The sequence below is a fragment of the Glycine max genome, chromosome 10 (assembly GCF_000004515.6).
Source record: "Glycine max cultivar Williams 82 chromosome 10, Glycine_max_v4.0, whole genome shotgun sequence".
NCBI classification, from domain to species: Eukaryota; Viridiplantae; Streptophyta; class Magnoliopsida; order Fabales; family Fabaceae; genus Glycine; species Glycine max.
In genome coordinates, this window is record NC_038246.2 from 21,159,450 (window position 1) to 21,169,463 (window position 10,014).

At 40.2% G+C, this 10,014-nt stretch overlaps 1 pseudogene; it reads left to right on the forward strand.

Annotated features, from left to right (window-relative positions):
* Positions 1-383: 383 nt before the first annotated feature.
* LOC106794894 (uncharacterized) lies at positions 384-5,450 on the forward strand (annotated as a pseudogene).
* Positions 5,451-10,014: the final 4,564 nt, after the last annotated feature.

The following is a 10,014-nucleotide window of genomic DNA, read 5'->3' on the forward strand; positions in this document are numbered from 1 at the left end:
TATGCCAAGAACCACCTTATTAAGACCCACGAAATTAGCCACCTTATTTTCCATCCTTTCCTTAATCAATTTCCGCATTTTCCATCAAGGTTTAATCCTAGACGATCCTAAGTCAGCCCTTGTTCCATGAGGGTTCATATCAACTTGAGTGGGTGAGGTATTCAAACAACAACTATAATTGTCTTGTTACGTTTGATTTGTTTGTTTGAGATGTCAGGTACTAATCCTAATGATGGAGTGGGGCTTTCACAATTCCAAATGCAAGCTTTGATGCAACATTTGGAGAGGTTAATGAAACAACGAGATGATGCGCTCCATGAGAGGTTGGATCAAATGGAGAATAGAGATCATAATGAAGAAGAAAGGAGGAGAAGAGGGAATGATGGTGTTCCTAGACAAAACCGAATTGATGGTATTAAACTCAACATTCCTCCATTTAAAGGAAAGAATGATCCGGAGGCCTACTTGGAGTGGGAGATGAAAATAGAGCATGTTTTCTCATGCAACAACTATGAGGAGGACCAAAAAGTGAAGCTTGCCGCCACGGAGTTTTCCGACCATGCTCTTGTGTGGCGGAACAAGCTACAAAAGGAGAGAGCAAGAAATGAAGAGCCAATGGTTGATACATGGACGAAGATGAAAAAGATCATGAGGAAGCGATATGTGCCGGCTAGTTACTCAAGGGACTTGAAATTCAAGCTCCAAAAACTAACCCAAGGCAACAAGGGGGTTGAGGAGTATTTCAAGGAAATGGATGTGCTCATGATTCAAGCAAAGATTGAAGAAGATGAGGAGGTAACTATGGCTCGATTTCTTAATGGTTTGACTAATGATATCCGTGATATTGTTGAGCTGCAGGAGTTTGTTGAAATGGATGATTTGCTTCACAAAGCAATCCAAGTGGAGCAACAATTAAAAAGGAAGGGAGTGGCTAAGAGGAGTTTTACCAACTTTGGTTCTTATAGTTGGAAAGACAAAGGTAAGAAAGATGGGGATGCTACTTCTAGTAGTTCCACACCTATCCCATCAAAAATTCGCTCAAAGTCCCAAGAGGAACCCTCTAAAAGGAGTAGAGATGTGAAGTGTTTCAAGTGCCAAGGCCTAGGACACTATGCTTATGAGTGCCCTAACAAAAGGTCCATGGTTCTTAGAGATGGAGAATATATAAGTGAATCCGATGTTAAAGAGGAAGAGGAGAGTGAGTACGTAGAGGAAGAGGAGACTCCGGAGGGAGATTTGTTGATGATTAGGCAGTTACTTGGTGGTCAATTGAAGCATGAGGATGAGAGCCAAAGAGAAAACATCTTTCACACTAGATGTTTAATCAATGGCAAGGTGTGCATGGTGATCATTGATGGAGGTAGTTGCACCAATGTGGCTAGTGCTAGATTAGTGTCAAAGCTAAATCTAGCTACTAAACCACATCCTAGGCCATACAAACTTCAATGGCTTAGTAAGGATGGGGAGGTGCAAGTGACACAGCAAGTTGAAGTGGACGTTTCCATTGGGAAATACAATGATAAGGTACTTTGTGATGTTGTTCCTATGGAGGCTAGTCACTTACTTTTGGGGAGACCATGACAATTTGATAAAAGAGCCAATCATGACGGTTACACCAACAAGATCTCTTTCATGCACCAAGACAAAAAGATTGTGCTCAAGCCATTGAGTCCACAAGAAGTGTGTGAGGATCAAAATAAAATCAGAGAAAAACTTCTTCAAGAGAAAAGAGAAAAAGAAAAAGTGAGCAAAACACTTGAGAGTGAGAAAAAGAGGGAAACACTTGAGAGAAAAAAGAGTGAACAAAAGAAGAGTGAAACACTTGAAGTAAGGGAGAGCTATTTAGCCACAAAAAGTGAGGTCAAGAGGTTGTTTCGTGCTAAACAGACACTGTATATCTTGTTTTGCAAAAATCAGATTTTGACCACTAACACTTTTGATGATTTTGAAGTGCCTTCTAGTGTTAAAACTCTTTTGCAGGATTTTCAAGACATGTTTCCACCACATGTGCCAAGTGGACTACCACCTTTGAGGGGAATTGAGCATCAAATTGATCTCATTCCGGGAGCTTCTTTGCCCAATAGGCCAGCCTATAGAAGTAATCCACAAGATACCAAAGAGATTCAAAGACAAGTGGATGAACTCATTAGCAAAGGTTGGGTAAGAAATAGTATGAGTCCTTGTGCTGTCCCAGTGATTTTGGTCCCTAAAAAGGATGGGACATGGCGCATGTGTTCTGATTGTAGAGCCCTTAAGAATCGTTGGTTATGCCTTCTGGCCTAACTAACGCTCCTAGCACTTTCATGAGATTAATGAACCATATCTTGAGAGAGTTCATAGGAAAGTTCGTTGTGGTGTACTTTGATGATATTCTTATCTATAGCACTTCACTTGATTTGCATATTGATCATTTAAAATCTGTCTTGACTGTGCTTAGAGAAGAACAATTGTATGCCAATCTTGAAAAATGCATCTTTTGTACTAACCATGTTGTGTTTCTTGATTTTGTTGTGAGTTCTAAAGGAGTGCAAGTTGATGAGGAGAAGGTTAGGGCTATTCAAGAATGGCCTACACCTAAGTCCGTGATCGAGGTGGGGAGTTTTCATGGCTTAGCAAGATTTTATAGACGATTTGTGAAGGATTTTAGCACATTGGCAGCACCTCTCAATGAAGTGCTCAAGAAAAATGTTGGTTTCAAATGGGGAGAGAAACAAGAAGAAGCTTTCAATGTTCTTAAGCAAAAGCTAACTAATGCCCCCATACTTGCGTTGCCAAACTTTCAAAAATCTTTTGAAATTGAGTGTGATGTTTCAAATGTTGGGATTGAGGCTGTGTTGATACAAGAAGGCCATATCCAATTGCTTATTTTAGTGAAAAGTTAAGTGGTCCTACCCTTAACTATTCAACTTATGATAAGGAGTTGTATGCCTTAGTACGGGCTTTGAAAACATGGCAACACTACCTTTATCCCAAGGAATTTGTCATTCATAGTGACCATGAGTGATGAGGACATGACCAAGAGCAAGGGCAAGGATCCACTTGAAGGACTTGGAGGACCTATGACAAGGGCTAGAGCAAGGAAAGCCAAGGAAGCTCTTCAACAAGTGCTGTCCATACTATTTGAATACAAGCCCAAGTTTCAAGGAGAAAAGTCCAAGGTTGTGAGTTGTATCATGGCCCAAATGGAGGAGGACTAAATGACACCACTTTATTTCAATTTTAGAGTGTTTAGTTTGTCTAAATAATGGCCCAATCCTTGTAAAGTTGGCTGACCAAAAATATGTTTTGGGTTAATCAACTAAAAGGGCTTTAGTTCAAGTTGTAATAAGGGCCCAATTGGCAACCTAGGCATCAGCCTTTTGGGAGACCAAATGGTGGCTGACTTGTTGGCTGTTGGGGGTGACTTTTGGTTGCCACAATTTCAGTTACACTCAGCCATTAAGTTTGTTTTAATTCCCTAGGTTAATGGCATTAAGTTATTTTAATTCTAGGTTAGTGGGTCATTACTAAAATCTGCTGTAAAGCTTCTATATAAGCTGAACCATTTTATCAATAAACACAAGTTGAGTTTTATTCAGAAAATTAGAGTTTATCTCTTTTATCTTAGTGAGAGTGATTCTCCTAAATTCTTGAGTGATTCAAGAACACCCTGGCTGTATCAAAGGACTTTCACAACCTTTGTGTGTTTCCCTCGCTGGAAAGAGTGATTCTTTCCTTCCTATCATCTCCACCCTTGTTCTTTCAAACCACAATTCCAGAAAATCCACCTCTGCCCAAAATTATCTCGTGACCATAACTCCCATTTTACACAATCAAATTAAGTGATTCTTGAGCCTAAATTGAATTTCAAAACGAGACCTTTCACCTCGTTTTGGAATCACCTCATTTGGAGCCCTGTAGCTTCCGTTATTGCCATTTCTATATTTCTGTCCAGCCACCACTTAACCTACGTTTTACCATCCCATTCATCCATTTTATGCCAGAAACCACCTTATTAAGACCCACGAAATTAACCACCTTATTTTCCATCCTTTCCTTAATCAATTTCCGCATTTTCCATCAAGGTTTAATCCTAGACGATCCTAAGTCAGCCCTTGTGCCATGAGGGTTCATATCAATGAGTCCCTCAAATATATCAAGGGGCAAGGCAAGCTTAACAAAAGGCATGCGAAGTGGGTGGAATTCCTAGAGCAATTCCCTTATGTTATCAAACATAAAAAGGGAAAAGGTAATATTGTAGCCGATGCTCTTTCTCGGCGTCATGCATTACTTTCTATGCTTGAAACAAAATTGATTGGTCTTGAATGTTTGAAAAGAATGTATGAAAATGATGAAACTTTTGGAGAAATTTTTAAAAATTGTGAAAATTTTTCAGAAAATGGTTTCTTTAGGAAGGCTTTCTTTTCAAAGAAAACAAATTGTGTGTGCCTAAATGTTCTACTAGAAATTTGCTTGTTTGTGAAGCACATGAAGGAGGTTTAATGGGGCATTTTGGGGTCCAAAAGACTCTAGAGACATTAGAAGAACATTTTTATTGGCCTCATATGAAAAAGGATGTGCAGAAATTTTGTGAACATTGCATTGTATGTAAAAAGGCAAAGTCTAAGGTAAAGCCTCATGGATTGTATACTCCATTGCCTATTCCGGAGTATCCTTGGATTGATTTATCCATGGATTTTGTTTTGGGGCTGCCAAAAACAAGCAATGGTAGAGATTCCATTTTTGTGGTTGTTGATAGGTTTTCTAAAATGGCTCATTTTATTCCATGTAAAAAAGTTGATGATGCTTCCCATGTGGCTGATTTGTTTTTCAAGGAGATTGTGAGACTCCATGGTTTGCCAAGGAGCATTGTTAGTGATAGGGACTCTAAGTTCCTAAGCCATTTTTGGAGGACTTTGTGGAGCAAGTTGGGCACTAAATTGTTATTTTCAACCACTTGTCACCCACAAACCGATGGGCAAACGGAAGTTGTTAATAGGACTTTGGGAACTTTGCTTAGGACAGTTTTGAGGAAGAACTTAAAAACTTGGGAAGCTTGTTTACCCCATGTTGAATTTGCTTACAATAGAGCTGTTCATAGCACCACTAATTGTTCTCCTTTTGAAGTTGTTTATGGTTTTAACCCACTAACTCCTCTTAATCTTTTGCCTATGCCTAATGTTTCTGTTTTTAAGCATAAAGAAGGTCAAGCAAAGGCGGACTATGTGAAGAAGCTTCATGAGAGAGTCAAAGATCAAATTGAGAGGAAAAATAAAAGCTATGCTAAACAAGCCAACAAAGGGAGAAAGAAGGTTGTCTTCGAACCCGGAGATTGGGTTTGGGTGCACATGAGAAAAGAAAGGTTTCCGGAACAAAGGAAATCAAAGCTTCAACCAAGGGGAGATGGACCATTTCAAGTGCTTGAAAGAATCAATGACAATGCTTACAAAGTTGAGCTGCCCGGTGAGTATAATGTTAGTTCCACCTTCAATGTCTCTGATTTATCTCTTTTTGATGCAGATGGAGAATCTGATTTGAGGACAAATCCTTCTCAAGAGGGAGAGAATGATGAGGACATGACCAAGAGCAAGGGCAAGGATCCACTTGAAGGACTTGGAGGGCCTATGACAAGGGCTAGAGCAAGGAAAGCCAAGGAAGCTCTTCAACAAGTGTTGTCCATACTATTTGAATACAAGCCCAAGTTTCAAGGAGAAAAGTCCAAGGTTGTGAGTTGTATCATGGCCCAAATGGAGGAGGACTAAATGGCACCACTTTGTCTCAATTTTAGAGTGTTTAGTTTGTCTAAATAATGGCTCAATCCTTGTAAAGTTGGTTGACCAAAAATATGTTTTGGGTTAATAAACTAAAAGGGCTTTAGTTAGGTTTAGTTCAAGTTGTAATAAGGGCCCAATTGGCAACCTAGGCATCAGCCTTTTGGGAGACCAAATGGTGGCTGACTTGTTGGCTGTTGGGGTGACTTTTGGTTGCCACAATTTCAGTTACACTCAGCCATTAAGTTTTTTTTAATTCCCTAGGTTAATGGCATTAAGTTATTTTAATTCTAGGTTAGTGGGTCATTACTAAAATCTGTTGTAAAGCTTCTATATAAGCTGAACCATTTTATCAATAAACACAAGTTGAGTTTTATTCAGAAAATTAGAGTTTATCGCTTTTATCTTAGTGAGAGTGATTCTCCTAAATTCTTGAGTGATTCAAGAACACCCTGGCTGTATCGAAGGACTTTCACAACCTTTGTGTGTTGCCCTCGCTGGAAAGAGTGATTCTTTCCTTCCTTTCATGTTCACCCTTGTTCTTTCAATCCATAATTCCAGAAAATCCACCTCTGCCCAGAATTATCTCGTGGCCATAACTCCCATTCTACACACTCAAATTAAGTGATTCTTGAGCCTAAATTGAATTTCAAAACGAGACCTTTCACCTCGTTTTGGAATCACCTCATTTGGAGCCCTGTAGCTTCAGTTATTGCCATTTCTATATTTCTGTCCAGCCACCACTTAACCTACATTTTACCATCCCATCCATCCATTTTATGCCAAGAACCAACTTATTAAGACCACGAAATTAACCACCTTATTTTCCATCCTTTCCTTAATCAATTTCCGCATTTTCCATCAAGGTTTAATCCTAGATGATCCTAAATCAGCCCTTGTGCCATGAGGGTTCATATCATATTCACACCCCCAAAAAAGCAAATCCTACCCCTAACACAGCCCAAATAGGGAAAAATCTGTACCAAGCAACAACTGGAAGGTATATTCACGATCAAGGTGGTGCAAAAGGCCAGCACAGACGGGTAGCTTAAACGAGGACCATCATGTCTCAGTTGAAGAATTAAATCACTTGGCCACACAACAAACTCAAGCTGTCGAGAAGGCCAATAATACCCCCCCTGCAAAGGTCCTCTAACCCCCAGAAAGTCAAATGATCAACAACAAAGGGCTCAAGGCATGCATGATTTGGAGGATGAAAAAGCTGAAAAGGCTCAACTGCAGGAGGCAGCAGAAATTTGGAACTTGGCTTCTGAGTTGAGGGCAGGATGTGGGCCAAACAGCAAGGAGATAATAAATAAAATTAAAGATATGGAGGAAAGAGATGTAAAGGAGGCAGAGAGATTGGGTACAAGAAGACATACCCCATGAATATTATTTCTTACAATGGGAGGGGGGTGAAGTGGGCTGCAATAAGGAGAATGGTTAGGAAGGAACAAGCTGATATGTTATGCATCCAAGAAACAAAGAAGGAGAATATTGACAAGAGCTTGTGTCGAGCTTTGTGGGGTGATAACGACGTACAGTGGGAAATGCAGCCAGCATCTAACACAGCTGGAGGGATATTAGTTTTGTGGAATGAAAAAGCTTTCAACTTACAAAGTAAAGTCATAGGCACAGGTTCATTTTGCTGTCTGGTCAATGGATTAAGGAGGCTCAACATGTACACATTGTCACCGTCTACTCACCCTGTGAAATTCAGAATAAGAGAACATTATGGGACAACATCAAGCAGCTAAAGTCTTCACTCAACGGGGATTGTGGTGAATTTTAGGCGATTTCAATAATGTCAGAGACCCAACCGAGAGGCTTGGAAATAGGCATAGTATTGAGCAGGATAACAGTATAAAGGAATTTAATGATTGGATTGCAAAATTGGAATTGGAGGATGCACCATGGCGGGGAAGAAAATTTACTTGGTACAGACCGAACGGATTAGCAAAAAGCAAGCTTGATAGATTCTTAATTTCCCCAGATTGGTCTAGTAAATGGCCTGCAACCACATAGGTCACCTTAGATAGGAACTTCTCAGATCATTGCTCGGTCATGCTTAGATCCAAGTTCATAGATTGGGGACCCAAACCATTTAGGGTCCTTGATTGCTGGATGTTGGATAGATCATTCACTAGAACTGTGCACGAATGTTGGTCATCTATTCAACAAAGTGGGTGGGGGGGAATATGTACTCAAAGAAAAAATAAAGCGACTCAAAAATAGGCTGAAAGTTTGGAACAAGGAGCATTTCGGGGATACTCTTAAGAAGGTCAAACAGATTGAGGATCAGCTTAACAAATTAGAAGTGGAGACAATGGACAGACAATTATCTCCACAAGAGGTGATATCTAAGAAGCAACTGCAGGAAGCTTTGTGGGTGGCTGCCCAATCCCATGAGGTATTACTAAGACAAAAGTCCAGAGTCAGATGAATTAAAGAAGGAGACTGTAATTCAAGGTATTTTCACCTGTTGATGAATACGGCGCGAAGAAATAATCTGTTGAAAGGAGTTATGATTGACGGCATGTGGGTTGATGAACCTCAAAAGGTGAAGGAGGCAATTAGAGAGTTCTTTCTACAAAGATTTCAAGAGACCGAGACCTGTAGACCATCACTTGATGGAATCCAATTCCAGTCAATTAATTATCACCAAAATGAGATGTTGGTAGGAAGATTTCAGGAGATAGAGGTAAAGGACATTATTTGGGATTGTGGAACGAAAAAAGCCTAGGTCCAGACGGGTTGAATTTCAAGTTCATTAAGAAGTTTTGGGAGATCATGAAGCCGGACATCCTTCGTTTCCTAGATGAATTCTATGTAAATGGAATATTCCCTAAGGGTTCTAATGCATATTTCATCGCATTAATCCCTAAGGTGGATGATCCACAGGGGTTAGCGGACTACAAACCCATTTCCTTAATAGGCTGTGTATATAAGATTGTCAGTAAGCTCCTGGCCAATAGACTGAAGAAGGTGATGGCACACATTATAGATGGAAGACAATCTGCCTTCATAGAAGGTAGGCATCTGTTACATGGTGTGTTAATTGCAAATGAGGTGGTGGAGGAAGCTAAGAGAAAAGAAAAACCGTGCATTGTCTTCAAAGTAGATTACGAGAAGGCCTATGATTCAGTGTCATGGAACTTCTTAATATACATGATGAGAAGGATGGGATTCTGTTATAGATGGATCAGATGGATTGAGGGATGCCTATCATCTATGTCCATATCCGTTCTGGCAAATGGGAGCCCCACGGAAGAATTTACCCCTAAAAGGGGTCTAAGACAAGGAGATCCACTAGCGCCCCTCTTATTTAATATTGTTGCCGAAGGTATAAATGGTTTGATGCGAGAAGCTATAGAGAAAAGAATATATACAACCTATCCAGTTGGGAGAGACAAAGTGGACATTAGCATCTTACAGTATACAGATGACACCATCTTTTTTGGTGAGGCATCAATGGAGAACATCAGGGTGATCAAAGCCATCTTGAGGACCTTTGAATTGGTGTCAGGTCTCAAAATAAATTTTGCAAAAAGCAGATTTGGATCAATTGGTATGTCGGAGTCGTGGAAGAAAAATGCAGCCAATTACTTGAATTGTAGCCTGCTATCCATCCCCTTTGTTTACTTGGGGATGCCCATTGGGGCAAATCAAGGAGGTGTCAGTTGTGGGACCCAATAATCTATAAGTGCGAGAGGAAACTAGCAAAGTGGAAACAAAGACACATATCTTTTGGGGGGAGAGTCACTCTTATAAAATCAATCCTAACCTCTATTCCAATTTATTTCCTTTCTTTTTTCAGGGTACCCATAAGGGTGGTGGAAAAATTGGTGCGAGATGATCACAATAAGATCGCGTGGGTCAATTGGGAGACGATATGCCTTCCAAAAGAAAGTGGCGGTTTGGGAATCAAGGACATAAACAAATTTAATCTGGCATTGCTTGGCAAATGGAAGTGGAATTTATTCCAGCACCATGGTGAGTTACGGGTAAAGGTTCTAGAAACAAAGTACGGGGGTTGGATGAAGCATGCGATAATAGCGCTTCCATATGGTGGAGGGACATAAAATTAGCTCTCCATCATCCGACACACCAATCTGTTTTTCAGGAGGGAATAGTTTGGAAGGTGGGAAGTGGTGACAAAATAAAGTTTTGGGAGGATAGATGGCTTGATGGTGATACAACATTGTTAGCAAAATACCCTAGGTTATATGTCAATTCCTACCAACAAAATCATAGAATTGAGGAG